We start from the raw sequence: 18,320 nt of genomic DNA on the forward strand, positions 1-18,320 counted from the left end.
TTGATTAGACTTTAGTTCTGCTCCCAGAGAATGGCTCTCGGTCCATTGTTCTTCATGGCTCTTGGCTCAACCCTGGATGGTCATTTCTTTTCCACTCTCCTTGGCCCCTTCCAAAGAATGTATTGAGAAAAAAAAATCCCTACCTCCGGCCTTTGGAGAACTGGGGGCACTAAGCTTTTTTTTTTTTTTTATAATTTTGAGATATTTTTCCAGTCTCAATTTCCTTTAGTCCTTACAGACTGAATATTGCCCATCCAGATGAATAAAAAAAAACATTGTGGATTTCCTTTGACTATATTACAATTCTACTCTGTGAGCTGAAAGCCGCAACTTTAATACCTCTGTAAGCCTTTTTGTACAGTAGAGAAGTTCGACAAGGCCTTGCCTTAATTCTTCCACAGGTCTTTACAGAAGGCATTATAGCCACACCTGTGACTCGTTTGATCTTTTTGTCCTCCAGCTGTATTTTATTTTGAAAGGTTTTCTGCTCCCCAGGCTGACTAGAGATGAAGAACAGCTTTATGTTCCCTGCCAGGAAATCATGAACCCTCTATATTTCCTCTGTGTTCTACTAATAAACTAGCTACTTTTCTCTTTAAAAACACCTGCTTCTTTAAAAAAATTTTTTTCTTCAATTACAGTTTACATTCAATATTATCTTGTATTTGTTTCAGGTGTGTAGCATAGCAGTGAGACAGTCATAGACTTTCTAAAGGGGTCCCCCTGACGTCCCAGTACCCGCCCGGCACCTTCCAGAGTTATTACAATCTCATTGACTGTGTATCCTGTATTGTGTTTTATATCCCCGTGACTATTCTGTAACTGCCAGTCTCCTTCCAGTGGTTTATCAAATATAGACAGTAAAAGCCAGTCAGCACTTTCCACATTTTGCCTGGAAATCTCATTGCTTAAACCCAAAAGTTCATTGTTACATTTCCTATCTTCTTAGCTACAGCAGATGACAACCTTATCCATTGTTTTACTGTTATATGGAATGCGTTACCATTTTCCCAGTCTCCTTTAACAATTTCCTTGCCATTATTCCAGCTTCTGTTGACTCCTCTGATCAAAGCTCAGAGGCAGAGTAAGGTCAGTTGAGGCCCTGGGCACAGAAGAAAATATTGGGCCCCTTAATAAAAAGAGAGAGACGGGGAAAATAAAAATACATGTTAACCATATTTTTAAATAAATAAAAATTATTATGTAGTATTACTATTAAAATTGCACATATAAAACCAAACTTGTGTCATCAGAAAAAAGCATAAAGTTGAGGTTTTGAGGGGCCCTTCAGAAGTCGGGGCCCAGGGTGCGTGCCCGGTGCACCTGCTGTTCAATCCGCCTCTGCCAAAGCTGGTCACGTTCAATATGTTTTAGTTATGACAAAACCTACGTGCTATCCCGAATTTTTTGTCAGTTTGCAATTGTGTATTACAAGCCATTCCAAAACTTACTGGCTTAAGATAACAACCATGCATTATTTCTCACACACCTATGGATTATTAGTAAAAGATTTCGCTGATCTGTGCTCAGTGGGCCCATTCTCCTATATCTGTGATCAGACAGGCCTTGGTTGGGAAATATCAGCCCTTCTCTCTCTATCTCCTTACTGAATTTAATTGTTTTAAAATGCCTGCATGAAATTCTATGCTCGTCAGAAAGGGGTGCGTGTTCATTAGGAATTTCAATGATGGGGGAGAGCAACTTAGGTTGCCCATGTACGATGCACTCACTATTCCTCTCTTGGGCCCTGAGCTCTTCAAGGGTACAGATAACTTTTAATTTATATATTATATTCACCTAACGTGACATCTGATGCTTATTAGGTGTCCATGAATATTTTGAAAGAGTAGTTGAGTAAATAAATGAAAAGAGAGGATGCTCAGGTAGAAATACAACCTAGACTGAATCTTTAGGCAGGTAGTCTTCCATCCGCTCAGATGCCTTTCTTTCCAGTATTTAAAATCCATTCTATAGGAGACTCATCCTGTGACACCTTTTCTCAAATATTAGCTAGGCAGATTTGCCTTTTCCCCTGTTGTTTCAGTAGATGAACTTAGCGTCAATTTATAGCTTTCCTCAAACTTTATCCTTGGTCAGCTATCCTTGTAATCCCATTCTTGTACTTAGTGTTCACTTCACTACATACTGAGTATTCATTTCTCCTAGTACTAGAATGTATCGTTTAGATCTTTGACATCCCAGCTAGATAAAAGCTGTTGAAAAACATGGCCTGCGCATGATTTGTCTAAATATTCTACATGGTATCCATCTTATTTGCTTGCAAATAGCGTGTTTAGTAGACTTTATGAATAAATAAATGAATGGATAAATGAACCAAATTTATACCACACAAAGGCAGAAACTTTGTCTGTCTTATTTATTCTCAGCCACTATGCCAGTGCCCAGTACATGGTAGGTACTTAATAAATATTTATTGAATTAAAGATGAATAAGTAAGTGAATGAATGAATGAATTAAATGTAAGCAAATCCAGATATGTTATTCCTATTTTAAGAAGTTCCCCTCTACATTATATTAAAAAATTCTTTTGTAATTAGTTTTAATAGTAATTCCTTAAAACAGCCCCAGAACTCATTTCTATTATTATCCCAATTTTCTCTCTTTCTCAAAGGCCTTTTTCCAGACAGTGAGGATGAGAAATTGTGCACTGTGCTCACTGGGAACTTCATGTTCAAAGTGAAATATTTCAGAATTTCTGACAAAACATAGGATGCTAGAGTCTTTTCAGGCCAAGTGGGGCTGTTCTCGTCCTTCTAGGCAGAAAGGACCAGTGCCTGTATCCTGGGTGGAGTTAGCTGGTAGACTTCAGAAGTCCTCTTTTAGGCCCCCAAACCTTTTCTCTTGTGAAATATATTCCTTACATTTGAGAGATTTAGAGTTCAAGAGAGTGGTTGTCAGATGTCATTGTCTGACTGAATCTCTCTTTTTACCCTCCAATTATACTAATTTAGCTAGCCTGGTTGAAACAAGGAAACTATTTTATCAATCATACCACTCCCATGATTCTAATATTGGGGGTCTGTAGACCATGCTTTTAGAAACACTAATTGTGTGTGTATGCATGAGTGTGTGTGTGTGTGTGCAGAGTGCAAATAAACAAAACAAAACCGTACCATAGGTGGTGTGATGGATGGCTGTGTAGGATCCAATGGGGCAGAAAAGGGAAAGTTGTCACCTTTACTAGAAGCGTCTGGACCTTCGTCTTATTTTGAGTCTTGGCTGGGTGAGTATAGTATCTTTTGCTGTAACTTGCAACATTTTTAGGATCCACGGAGGGGGCAACTGAAGTCCTAAAAGGACTAAGGCACACATGAAGCTTGGCATTTTTGTGAAGGCTTCTTCTTTCCTGGAAAATTCCAGGAGAGTGTCCATCGTGTTTTATAGATTTCTGAGAATTCTCTCAGTAACCTTGCTGCTGGGGGGGGGGGGGGGAGTCAAGGCTTACTACGCTGGACATATACCCAGGATGTGGACAGCAGAGATGATGGGGTTACATTGGGACAGATCTGTTTTATGAAATCTCAAGAAAAAATTTTCCCAAGCCAAGTAGTTAATGCATTTAGAATAACTGGCTTTTGTCTCTTCAGATATACTATCTGGTCATGTGCCTAAACTTGAACTTGATGGTGCAGCAATCAATGAGAGCACCGTTAGCCTTCCCTGCCATCCCTGCAGGGGGGAGGGGGGGGGCGTGACCGCGGCAGAGGGAAAGGCGCTCTGCTGAGGACGCAGTGACCCTACCACCTCACACAGCCTTGGTTGGTAGGGTACGTGCTTTATAGGCACTGTTAAGTTTGATCTCTTTAACTCCTCTGCAATTATCTGTCGGAATTTTATAGGACTGTGGACATACCGAGAAGAGGGATTTAATCGTTAAGTACTTTCAGCCTAATTGGTTCTCAATTGGGAGAGAAGCCCTGAGTTTGGAAATGTGCCACGTGTTAGCAGAGCATGTCGGTTCATTGCCCACCTGTGGCGTTGACAGATACAAGAGAACATTCTGACTTGGCATCATTTTTGGCATGTAGCTGGCCTATCTGTCTTTAGGGCCGCTTCGAGGGCTCTGTATTTGTCTACTGTGCCTATGTTGGGCAGACATGGGGGCTATGCCAAAACTCTTAGCTAGCCAGGCTAAGACCCTGAGTGCAGCAATTAGTGTGGGATGGGATAGAGCGTTACTGCTACTGCCTGGGGAAAGCCAAGCCTGGGGACTTGAGTTTTAATCAATCTAGTTTCCAACATCCATTTCATCGTATGGTTTTGCATACCTGTTCAAACCATGGGCCAGTGTTTTTATAAGTATTGCTAAATACCGAAATCCCATTTGTAAGAAGGAAACTAAGGTCCAGAGAATGAGAAATAATTAAACAAAGTGTATATCCACATGACATCGAGTGCACAATCATTACAACCATGACTTTGAATATTACTTTATAATATGAAACATTTCTTACTATGTCTATTAATAGTATCTCTGGCATTTAATTTCTTGTCGGAGGAGAAAGTCAATGAAATACATCCCACAAATCTTAACAAAAGTTAAGTGCAGGGATTCTGAGATGAAACTGGTCTGGTTTAAAGAAGGTAGGTAAGCTTTTCAAAGTTACTTAAGTGTTATTCTGTTTTGAGAGAAAAAAGTTACTTTATCCTATGAAGACTATTTTTTAACTTATAAAATGGAATGAATAATATTCATAGTTCTTTCTCCATAGAATTGTTTCAGCTACTTAACATACAAATATATCTAAAATACTACATTTGTTGCCTGATATATGATAGAAGCTTGAGAAATGTCACTGTGAATAGACAGATAAATACAAACTCACATTTGTACACAAACCAACACACTTTTGTATGCCTTATTACATTTTTTTTGTCTTGGTAATTGGGTTTTTCTTCCTCCTACAGTTTTCTGCTATTAATGTTAAGCTCTGAGGAACAGGAAGTTACCTTCCAGAACTGCATTGTCTGACATGGTAGTCACTACCTGTCCTCAGGTGACCACTGAGCACTTGAGATATGGTGAGCCCAAATTAGCATGTTCTTTCAGTGTAAAATCCACATGATGGAAAATAGATTTGGAAGAGCATGGAAAATAAACATTAAGTATATCAGGAGTTTTTAATATTATTTACTTGTTGAAAAAAATATTCCTGACATATTAGGTTAAATATACTGCTCACAAAAATTAGGAGATATTTCAAAATGAATATGAAATGATAAAAAACACTTGATTTTTTTTTATTAAAGAAAATCAGAAGAGCGAACAAGTCAAAGAAAGTTGTTCAATTATGTAAATGAGATATAAAACCAACTTTTATTTTATTGGTGAAAATGCACTATGCAAAAAAAAGGCTGAAAGTGCTGGAGTATCTGCACATTCCCTGATCCCTTAATTTTTGTGAGCAGCATGTGTTATTAAAAAAATAGACTCATGGTAGTCCTTAGGTGAAGGCAACTACACAGACCTTTCATGACAACATTGACTGGAATATTCTTCCCAAAGTAATTATGTTTGAACCATCCTTCTGTTTCATAGTTCTGTACTTTCAGGTATATATGACTGACATTCCTGTTTGGATCTCACTGTCTTCTGAAACATACCATGTCCTAAACCACATTTTCAGTTACTTTATGACTATAGCCAGTTTCTGACTTCACCATGTTCTGGTCTCTCTAACCTCACAACTTCACCTCCATTTGCCTGAACCACATCAACAGACTTTCTCCTGGAGGCTTTTGTGTGACTTGACTCCTTTCAATCCATTCAACTCACAAAATCCAGATTCATCTGCTAAAACATCATTTCTATTTTTAAAAAATTATATCATCTTTCTTTTAAAAAAATGTTTCAATGACTCCCATTTGCTCGTAAGACCCGCACCATTTAGTTTGACATTATTTTGGCCTTCTAATTTCTTGTTCCAACTTTCTATTCTAGTAAACCTTAATTATCCTTCCAACATAACTTCTGGTGATGGTAGAAATGCATTAAGGTGTTTTGTACACCGGAAGAGGAGAAGATTTTGCAAGTTGGTGAGGAGAGGGGAGGGAGAGAGTTTATTTGCCAGCATATGGAAGTTGATATGCCTTTTAGATAAATTAAAATTTCCTTTTCAACTAACAAGAAGACAAAAGGCTTTCATTCTAATGGGAATTGGGATAAAGGAGGAGGTGTAGAAAAAAAAATGGTGGTGTCATTTGACAATTTCTCAAAATTCTTATTTGTACAAAATTCTTCTCATTGTACTAAAAAAATGCACTGACTGTCACAGGTGATGCTTCAGATTCAGTTATTTGGGCATTTGTTCTGGGCTATTTTACCAGAAAATAAGGGAGATTTGAGGTCTACCACTGAGAGCACATTCCCTGTAAGTTTTCTGAGATAAATGAGACTGCGGATGGCCTCACAGAGTATTACTGTTTTTCAGGCCTTGAATCTGTGGACTTCTTGATGATTTCCAAAGAGCTTTCATGGTCATTAGCTCATAGAACTGTCTCAAGACAACGAGATTGACATATGGCAGACAACATTATTGGCATTTTGAAGAAAACCCAGACACAGAATTTAGCCAACTTTCTTAAGGACACAAAACTACATTTTGGTATTAGTTTCCATTGCATTGCTTTTGTAAAAAGCCAAAGTCCCTCATCTCCTGAACTGCCCAGCCTTGACATGTAAAGAAGTTGATGTTTCCTGGTCTATCTCTAAGAATTACCTAAAGTTTTTTCCTTACTTTCAGAGGTGAGTTTCCCCCGGGAAATCCCAGGCAAAGTTTTCATTATGTAAACTATTCAATTATTATTTACATTGGTTTTTGGCTGAGGGAAAAATAATATCCTGCTAATTCTTACCTTTACAATTCAAAGAAGTTTGACATATGCAGTAATCCAACCTTCATTTCTAAATGTTTATTTTTTATTATAAAAGTAATGAATGTTCATTATAGCAATATTGGAAAAGGCAGAAATGTGAAAGGTAGGATTTATTTTTTTTTTTTCCTGAAGTCTAATTTGCACGCAGTCAAATGCACAGATCATAAGTGTACAGTTTGATGAGTTTGGAAAAGTGTTCACACCTGTGTGGCGCACAACCTAGTCAAGATATAAAACGTTTCATCACCCAGGAAGCAGCCCGATACATCTTTCCTGTCTACCCACACAACCTTCCTTCCCCACCCCTCTTCTGATTCCTATCAGGAAGGCAAAATTAAAAACAAAACAAAACAAAACTCAAGTGCTAGCACTCATTGACAATCACTGCTGCTGAACCTATCAGCAGCTCTGGACACCATAGATCACTTCCTTTGTAATACCTCACATTTTGGCTTGACTTCTGAGGCATGACACTTTCTCACTATTTCTCTCACGCACCTGGATGCTACTACTCTGTCTCCTTTGCTCAGTTCTCCGCATCCTAATCTCTGAGTGAGATCAGCCCTTGGCTCTCTTCTATTCCCCATCGGCACAACCTTCCTAGTTGGGTCATCAAATCTCACGGCCGACCTCTCCCTTGAACTGGAATCCTATATCCAACAGCCTAAAACATTCTCACATGAATGTCTAACCAGCCTCTCGAAGGTGACATACTCTGAATCTGAGTTTTCATTAGCACTTTACCAACCTTCTTAGTGTCTTCATCTCAGAAAATGGCAACTCCAGTTGCTTGAGCCAAAAGGCTGGAGGGCATTCTTAACTTCACTCTTTCTTTTATACCATGTAGCAAATCCTTTAGGAAATCCTGTCAGCTCTACTTCAGAGTATATAAGAAAAAAATGACAGATTCTTCCCACTTCCCACAGTAACACCTGAATCCAGTCCACCTCCATCATTGTTCCGCTGCACTAAAGCCGTCATTTCATAAGAGGCTGACCTATCACCCTGTAATCTAGTCTCCACATAGTGGGGTAGACACAATCTTTAAAATATAAAAGGTTTTTCTCAAGTGAAGTCATTCTTTATATTTAATTTTGTTTTGCTTTTTTTTTTCATTCAATACCATGATACAGAATTTTTTCATGTGATTAACACTTTATAAACATCAGTTTAAATAGCTGCATTTTTATTACATAAAGACATAAATAATGATTCACTTGCCCATCCCCTTATCATTGGACTTTAGATTGTTAGATATTGTTAACAATACTGCATGGAACATCTTGTTACACAAAGTCACCTATTCCTCACAGTTGCCAAACTAGATAGATCTGCAGGAATTGAAAGATTAAAGGGTATAAATATTTTGAGGCTGTAGCTACATGTTGTCAAGTTGCTTTTCACAGGGAATGAACTAGTGTCTACTCCCACCAGTAGTACTTACTAACAATATATTTTTTCCCTAAACAGGTTGAATCTTATTAACGACTTTATAGGAGATACAAGTGAAAGATCAATATAAAGTGACTTATATTTATGGGAGTTGAACAAACCAGTGTCTGTTAAGCAGTTCAGCATCTCTTTGCTATTACTGATTGTGAGTCAGTGCAGATAGTACCACTCTACCATGTGCCCACAAAATCGGGATGCCATGGAGTGAAATCATTCGGATGATGAGCCTTGGAAACAAGGTTTTGGTTAAGGCTTAATTATTTAGTAAGCATGAATTTGGACAAGTTGCTTAATATAGTGGAGCCTCAATATTCTCATCTATAAAATAGGTATAAGAAAATCTGCCTGGTAAAGATTAAGTGAGATAATGGACATAAATCACTAAGGATGAAGGTGGTACTCATTTCCTTTCCTACTTTCTAAGGTCACCTTACTTTCTAGGTTAAGATTCCCACCCCAGCATATATACACAGAAATAAACTATGGGCAAAGCATTTCTCCTGTGGCATGCTAAACTGCTATGAATATAAATGAGATAATATTTATTTATTTATTTATTTATGTATTTATTTATAGTAATGGACAAGCCAGGAATGCTGGAGCTTGCTTGGGCCAAGTTAGACAACCTTTATGTCAGGATGTGAGCAGCTTCAAGCGGGGATTACCGTATGGGAACTAAGGAAGTGGCCTAAGTCCTGATTCTGAATGAATGAGGTTAGAGACATGAAGGCATGTACAGGGGAGACAAGCTGGTGGCGGAACTATGGTGGTCCCATAGAGAGGGACCAAGTTGGAGTAGGTGTCTGAGGTTAGCCAAGGTGGACGTGGTTCCTAGTGGTTAAAAACAGATGAAGAATCAGGAATTCTGAAGTGAAACCCCTAAGTCATTGTTGGGCAGATAAAATATATTATGCTCACTTTGTTAAAGATGGCGCTGCCCATGTGGAAGCCTGTTGTACAGGTGATTGCTTGGGATGGGCGTGATTATGTTAATATGTGTTGGGGGAGGGCTTTCGCACCAAAAGGTTTTTTAAAGGAAGAGAGATCATGTTGTTCTGGGAGAAGAGTGATTGCATTCTAGGAGAAGGGCAGAGAGCAAGGAGGAGAGCAGAGAAAGGCCAGATGGAGGAAAAGAGAAGCAGCCAAGTTGGTGGAGTGCTGAAGGAGAAGCCAGTTTGTGTAGAGTTTGTGCACAGAGAAGGAGATGGGGAACAGAGGTGAATAAGGCTGGTGAGCTAGAAACCTTTGATTCTAGGAAACTCGGATAAGTCAGTGGCTTTGGGCGCCCTGAATGGAAAGGGAAGTGTTTTCCCACTGTGTGTATTTCTTGCCCACCGGGTGCAAGCTAGGATTAAAGCAAATGGCCCACCAGTTCTTGGCTCCATTGTTTTATTACTGTCTATCTGAATCTAATGCGAACCTGCATGGGCCAGGTGGCTGTGGTGGTGGCCGTGGCTACTGGCTTTACAGTCATGATACCAACTTTAGAGCCGACTTTTTAAGACTTTTTTGTTGAAGCAATTTTTAGTCCAGAGAAAAGTTGTAAGATTAGTGCAAAGTACTTCTGTAGACCTTTCTTCAGACTCACCGATTTTGAACACTTTGTCGAATTGGCTTTATCATTTCCCTCTCTCTCTCTCTCTCTCTTTCTCTTTAATCCTTAATACTTTAGTGTGTATTTCCTAACAACAAGGATTTTCTCTTGTTTAACCATGGTCTAGTTATCAAACTCAGGGAATTGAACATTGATACAGTGTATTCCAACTACATCTATTCGCACAATGTCTTTTCTAGCATGTCCCCCATTATATGATCCAGCTCAGGCTCACCTACTGCATTTCGTTTCTCGGTCCCTTTAGCGTCTTTTCATCTGGAATGTGCCTTAGCCTTACTTTGTTTTACATGATGCTGACATTTTTAAAGATTACAAGCCAGTTATTTTATAGCACGTTTTCAATTTGTGTTTTGTATACTCCATGTTTTGAGTTGGTTCTTGATCAAGAACCTTCTTGCTTGAGATTGCTATTAGGCTCGCTCGCCGAGTGGGAGCCAGGCTCTGAGTCTCTCGGTGTAGCAGGTCACGGGGAGTATCTGTGTCCCACAGAGAAGCAGCAGCCAGTGAACACAGGTGAGACAGTTTCGGGTGTGGGAGGAGGGGAGCTCTTGTGCCTGAGCAAGGGTTGTCAGCTCCAGTCACGGGACCAACAGGGACCTTGAGGAGTCACCAAGTCCATCTGCTTGGCCTTCAGCAGAAACACGTTTCCACTCACTCAGACACGACGGCCTATTTTTAAAGTCCTCCAGGGAAAGTAATTCTGTGCGTGCTTCTTGCTAACCCACACGGGCGCCACTTACCCTCGCTGTGTGAAGTCTTCCCTTCAACGCAAGTCTCTTCCTCAAGGACCAGGTCTTCAACTGCTTTTGTCCTCTGTCTTCAGGAAGGACTCATAGGTAAGTCACAAGCCCTTCCTTATCTTCCGAGAAATGCATTTTATCACTTGGTCCTCAGGTTTGTTTTCTTTAGTCTAATCTGAGAAAGGAACTTAGCCTATACAAATGTTAAGTTCATTTATCATAGCAATTATACAGGGGCACTTTAGAATGTGGTTTCTAATGACCTATTTTTTGTTTTTATTATAAAATGATACATTTATTATATAATGCACATTCAAACATTACAGAACAATTTTTAAAAAGAGGTAAATTGTCTTTTTTTTTCTCTTCACCCTCAATCACATTCCCAAAATTTAGCCACTATTTATAGTTTTGACATCTGAGGTTGCAGATTTTTTTCTAAACATATACAAGCATATATGCATGCAGGTTCACACACACACACCTTTTTATTTAAAAAATGGGATCATATATGTTTTAATTTGATGATAGTTTCTCAATACAAAACTAAAATGTGCTTGTAAAGCCAGGAGGCACGGCCAGGACCACTATCACAGCAGCCCAGCCCATGCAGGTTCGTATTGGATTTGGGTAGTCGGTAAAGAAACAACAGAGCCACAAACTGGTGGGCCATAGTCTTTAATTCTAGCTTGCACCCAGCAGGCAAGTAAAAACACACACTGGGCTCCAAAACCCACTCACATTCAGTGCTCACAAAGCTACTGACTTATCCGAGTTTCCTAGAATCAAAGGTTTCTAGCTCACCAGCCTTATTCTCCTCAGTTCCCCATCTCCTTCCTTATCCCAGATACAAACTGCACAAACTGGCATCTCACTCAGCACTCTGCCATCTTGGCTGCTTTTCCTGGCCTCCTCCACGAGGCCTCTCTCTGCTCTCCTCTGTTCTCTCTTCTAATGATAATCTCAGGAACTAAGAGCAAGTTCCCACTTCATCCCCATTTTATAGTGTAGAAATCCAAACTCTTAATCCAATATACAAAATAGGGAAGTCTCTAATACAGACACTTCTCTGAGGCACGATTGGATTGTACTACCCCACATCAAAACGGGTGGGAAAGGCTTAATCCCAAAACCAAGCCCCAGGCTACAAGGATTCTAACTGCCCACAAAGACACACATTAATATCACCTGGGCAACGGCCTCCTCGTGAGCAGCGCCGTCTTTAACAAAGTGAGCATAATATATTTTATCTGCCCAACAGTGCTCTTCATGAAAAATATAAAAAGAGCATAAAGGAGAAGGAATTTTAAACTGCTAATAATTGCACTACTTGCTTCTGCTATTTGGATATTTTGTCAGTTTTTCTTTCTCTATGCCTGTGTGTGGCTGTAAAGCCAGTAGCCACCATCGTGGCCATTCCCATGCAGGTTCGCATTAGATTTGGACAGACAGTAATGAAACAACGGAGCCAAGAACTGGTAAGCCATCATCTTTAATCCTAGCTTGCATCTGGCAGGCAAGTAAATACACATGCTGGGCTCCAAAACCCACTCACATTCAGTGCTCACAAAGCTACTGACTTATCCGAGTTTCCTAGAATCAAAGGTTTCTAGCTCATCAGACATATTCACCTCTGTTCCCCGTCTCCTTCCTTCTCCCTGCACAAACTCTGCATAAACTGGCTTCTCTCTCAGCACTCCACCATCTTGGCTGCTTCTCCTCTCCTCCCCATGGCCTTTCTCTGCTCTCCTTTCTCTGCTCTCTCCTCTAATACTAATCTCAGGAACCAAGAGAGAGTAAGCTCCCAGTCTACCCCACTTTATAGTGTAGAAACCAAAACCTTTACTCCAATATACAAACAAGGAAGTCTCTGATACAAAGTCACTTATCTGAGGCATGATGGGATTCCCCATGAGAGTGCACCACCCCACATCAAAAAGGGTGAGAAAGGCTTAGTCCCAAAACCAAGTCCCAGGCTACAAGGATCCTGCCGGCCCACAGCCACCCCCAACACGCATTAATATAATCACGCCCATCCCAAGAAGAAGGGCAACTAATATCACCTGGGCAGTGGGCTTCCACATGGCAGTGCCATCTTTAACAAAGTGAGCATAATATATTTTATCTGCCCAACAGTTGCCATATATTCATCTTTTGCAGGTCACTATTTTCTTTAATCAGCTTTGAATATCTTAGGCTGTTTAATGTTTTTCTTCTTAATTTTGGGCCCAACTGGAGTGGTTCCTCATGAGGTTAGGTTACAAAGAGCCATGGAAGGAGGGTCCACTCATGGGAAGGACAGCGACTGGCAGAGTGTCAGGTGATCAGGCATGCAGAAATAGTTCCAGGGGGCAACAGATTTCCTGGAAGGGAATGTAGCACCTGTTACCCATAACCCATGTAGTTAACAGAACTTTTATGATCAAGTTAGGACAATGTCTTGCATATGCCCAGCCAGGCCCATTGTGATAATACAGCACTGAATAAGACAAGCATGGGCCTTGGATTACTTTTATTTTGCATAGTTTAGTTTGCTTTTTTTTATGACACAAAACCCATGGCTAGATCTTATTAACTTGTGCTCTTACTTGGATATTAAGGTTGTTTTTTCTTTTCTCATTTTATATAGTGAATCTTCTGAATGCAAAATTTACCAAACATTGTTTTTCAAATTAGTTCTTGATATACTAAAAAGTTTAGAGACTGAATTTTATGTGCTTTCTTGATGAAAAAAGTCTTCAGCTTCAGAATATCTCAGGAAGAGACAGACTTAAAGATGTCTTGCTTTAGGAATTAAAATGAATTATGTCCATCTCTGCTTTTTCCCTTTACCTGTGCATGCTCACCCCTTCAAGTTAACAAAGTTGACACAGGCACAGCCCCCAGTTCCTGAGTCAATCAAAAGAAAAAGAGGATGAATAGTGATGTCCTTCATATTACTCCATCCTTTGGGTAGAGTAAACCTTGGAATTATATCAGCTATCACGCTTAGACCATGTGAGGTCCTCTCCACTCTGTTCCCATCCCCTTTCTGATCACCAGACTTGGGAGCTGAGTGCCTAACGATGGTAGAGTGGCCAATGATGGTAGGTTTGCAGCAACCTCATAATTGTCCCCTTTTTAAGTTTCTTCATTTGCATCACAGAATACGGTTTCTGTTTGGGTTTCTTCTTGGCTCTGGCTGGTTGCTCCCTGTAACTTGTAAGAGCCCCTCATTATACACTGTTCATTGGGCAGGAGCCCTAAGACTTGTACCAGTGTTCACAGGCATCTTGGCTCTGCTCTATTATGCCGTGAGCAGAGTTCCTGCTTCATGAACAGAACTCCTGTAACTACACCCAGTTAACCTCCTGATTTTCTTTCAGTCTGTCCTCATGGGCTCATTTGTTGAAAATAAACAAATATTTATTGAATGTTCATTATGTGCCAGGTATTGTTTTAGGTGTCTGGGATATGTTAGTGAGCAAAAAGACCAAAATCTTGCTCCCCAGAAACCTGGCATTCTCATGGATGCTTTAAGAATGAGATTGTAATGCTGGGGCTGGAATCATAGCACCCCATTGGAATCCAAACAATTCTGCCCATCTGGGGTTAACACCTGTGGCTTCCACCTATCCCATTTTGCTCTATTGTCTCCTTTGCTCTTACAGGTTAAGGTTTCCACATTTGTGCCTGAAATTACCTCAGATATGGCAGGTCTTGTATTTATAAAATGTTTTTTCCTCAATGTACTCAGCCCTTATATTGAAAGTTCTTCTGAACCAAAATGAGCCAAGTGCACATTCACATTTGATAAAACCAACCAGCTCCCTTTTGATCAGTTAATAGACAGAGAAAGCCCTGGGTCATTGAAAATAGATGTGTAATATAAATGCTTATGACAGGTAGAGATTAAGATCATGACACAATGAAGAAAATAATCCTTGAGCCTGAGGAAATAATATGACTTTGTGGGAGTGGGATTGGCTAAAACCTTCAGAAGTAAAACTCCCTAAAATATGGAGCCTCTAGAAACTAGTGTTGAGAATAAACTTTAATTCTCTTTGGGATTGTCCAAGATGCCCTGTGCTTGTTTGTGCTATTTGTACTTCCTTTCCTCTACGTGGTTTCTGGATCATTGTCCTATTTTAGGTGTTACTTAGCCATACTCCCTGTTGAGATGCTAAAATATCTTAAAAGTGGTAGTGCTGAATTTTTTTGCATGCCCAGGAGGTGGATAGCCCAGGGTTGATTTGTAATGACACTTTACTGTAGAGTAAATTTTTAGTTGTAATGATATTTTGGGCTGGCTTGATCCCACCAGATTGGAGGAAGTTTGAATTACCTTAAATAACTAGAACACAGACATGCCTATGTTACCCCTGAGACATACTCACCGAAGCGTGGAAATTAATTCAGATAGGCATCCAAGCTTCACTGAATTTTAATTTAAGGTTTTGTAGAATTATTTACTGATACTTGGGAAGTGAAAGTTAGTATGTGAGTAATGTCTGATCAAGGACAACTCCGTAGTTCAACGCTTGGGAGCTTTGGTCTTGGTTAAAGAAACTGTAGCAAATTAACTGTAGCTTCACATGCTTTGTTAATGAAGAGGTGAGATCTGGTTCCTTACACCTTGAACCACAGGCCTATGATGATTTTGACCAATAGATTACAGTAGAGATGCTGCTGCTTCAGTCCTAGCCATCAGGCTTAAGTAGCCTATAATGTTTCCTTCCTCACTTTAGAGCCCTGTGCTGCTGTGTAAGAAGACACTATCCTGCTAGAGATGCAGAGAGGCTCTGACAGAGTGGAGAGGGGTGATCCCAGTGAGTTCTCCTACAGCTGTTCCTGCCTAGTTCAGGCACGTGAGTGAAGACATCAGATGGGCAATGAATCCCTCTTCACGCAGGTGATGCCATGTGGCTTAGAAACAAACCAGCCAGCTGAGCCCTTTCCAAATTCCTGATCCACAAAAATGGTTGTTTTAAGCCACTAAGTTTCAGGCAGTAATAGATAAAGGAAATATACACTTTTCATTGAAATTTAGGGTTTCACTTTTTAGAAACGAGGTTGTATTCATTTATCCACCAACATTTACGAAGAGTTTATTATATCAGTGATGTCTCTGAGCTAAGTCCACAAGAAAGTTTGAAGAGAGTTTTAGCTTTGTGTTGATTTACCCTCCAGTTATTGAGTCATCTTGTTCAGGAAATGAGAGTCCACTTTTTTACATTTTCCATTCATTTACTTCAAATACACTGAGAACCATCCATGTTTCAGGCACTGTATAAAGTGTCCACAGAACAATGGTGACTAATATGGTTTATGTGCTCATCAGGCTTGTTTACAATGGAAAGCTATAAAATTTAAAAAAGCTTTTCTTCTAATATGTGAAATAAGATCATAATACAGACCTCACAGGATTTTTTTTTCTGAAGATTAAGTGATATGATGAGTGTGAAAGCCTTTGGTAAGTAGCTATTTTTTATATAAATAAAAACTATTATTGAGTCTTGATGGTAACAGCAGTAGCCAAAGAGCTCAGTAACAATGCAGGCATTTAACACTCAAAACAAAGATGGGAGTGGGTCATAAGTGACTATCTACAGCAGGGGCCATTCATCTGGTTCTGGTGGGCTCCTTACTAGACTTCAGTGGATCCAAAGAACTTCTGAAATTTTATGCAAGGCGTTGTGTGGATGTGTATATGTGCATAATGTTTTTGGTTACAGACTCAGTGCTTTTGTTAGATTTTCAAAGGTGTTAGCGATCTTTAGAGGGAAAGAACCACGGCTCCAGAGAATAAAGGCAACTGCGACATATTCAACCCTTTCGGGTGCCAACTGCCCTGCTCAGCATTCTCACACGTGCTGACTTAATCTACACAGCAACTTGAACAGGTGACTCTCATTCCCATTTTACAGATTAAAAACTGAGGCTCAGAGAGGTTTAGTGACTTGTCCAGTTTAGTAAATGACAAGTTTAGCATTTCAATCCAGCTCTGCCTGGTCCCAAAGCTTTTTCCCTCTACTGTGTGTATCAGTCAGAGATCTTAGTTGCAAACTATAGTAACTAATTGTGGAAAAGAAGTACAGAGAAAATATGAACACACAAAAATTATTGGGAAGAACAGAGAGCCGAAATCATTCCCAGCATTCTGATAGGGACTTTCTTTCTTTCTTTTCTTTTTTTTTTTCTTTTCTTTTCTGAAGCTGGAAACAGGGAGAGACAGTCAGACAGACTCCCGCATGTGCCCAACCAGGATCCACCTGGCACGCCCACCAGGAGCAACGCTCTGCCCACCAGGGGGCGATGCTCTGCCCCTCCGGGGCGTCGCTCTGCCGGGACCAGAGCCACTCTAGCGCCTGGGGCAGAGGCCAAGGAGCCATCCCCAGCGCCCGGGCCATCTTTGCTCCAATGGAGCCTTGGCTGCGGGAGGGGAAGAGAGAGACAGAGAGGAAGGGTGGGGGTAGGGGGTGGAGAAGCAAATGGGCGCTTCTCCTATGTGCCCTGGCCGGGAATCGAACCTGGGTCCCCCGCACGCCAGGCCGACGCTCTACCGCTGAGCCAACCGGCCAGGGCCGGGACTTTCTTTCTTTCTTTCTTTCTTTAACACCATCTATACACAGTGTCTCCCCACCCAACCCCTATGCCCCATGCAAGGTCTCTTTCTACCCTCCTTTTGCTAGGGACTTTCTAGGGACAGACTACTAACCCCTCAAAATCATATCATATATCTGAGATATAAACCCAACACATCAATGAGTTTGATAGGCATTTAGAGAAGACCCAGATGAATCGTCTAATCCTCACTTTTGTCTGATTCCTTCTTTCATGGCAAGCTTGTGTGCTCTTGAAAATACTTATAAGACATTTTAAAACACAAGAAATAATGACAATACTGCTAATATTATTATAATCCTTAGCCCTTTATAACTTATGTCAGAATTGCACAAACTTTATCTGTTTATATTTTGATCCACCCATGCAATGTGAAAGGTTGATAGGCCAAATGTCTTTATCCCCATTTGACAAGTGAAGAAACCAAAGCTCATAGAGGCTACTTGACTTCATCCGAAGTTTAATGCCGTTCAGTGCTCTGATCCTTATGTCCGGGCTCCTTCCTACTAGAGGTCCTGTGGAACTCCAGTGTCTCAGCTTCCCACAGAGCTGGTGGGGGCCCTCCAAGGGAATGCCACATTCTGCCCTTCTTAGGGGTTGTAGGCAGGAGACAGTTGGTTGCCCACACCTACAGACTGGGCGTTGTTGCAGTTGTCAAGAGATGTGAGGCTTGGTGACTAAAGCATAACCTGACAACAATGAAGTGAGATGGGCTGGTTGACGATAGGGATTTGTATCCAGACCTGGATGTTAGCTTCAGGTGACAGTTTTTGCAGACATATACATCAGTTATGCTGGAGTTCCCGAGGGATGTTGTCAGGAATATAGGAGCCTTGAAAAATACCCTCTCTGGACTTCCCTCAACTGGCAAGCCCTCACCGTGAATGGGCTAAAGACTATCACGTTCCCATGAGGAAACGGGGAGTTTTAGAGCTGTGTCCAGTGAAAGTCCTCTAGTCCAGTATGCTCTGGTATCTTCTGCAGAAAAGCCATTCTTTGGCTCTTCTGGGGTT

This window comes from Saccopteryx bilineata, chromosome 1, assembly GCF_036850765.1.
Source record: "Saccopteryx bilineata isolate mSacBil1 chromosome 1, mSacBil1_pri_phased_curated, whole genome shotgun sequence".
Classification (NCBI taxonomy): Eukaryota; Metazoa; Chordata; class Mammalia; order Chiroptera; family Emballonuridae; genus Saccopteryx; species Saccopteryx bilineata.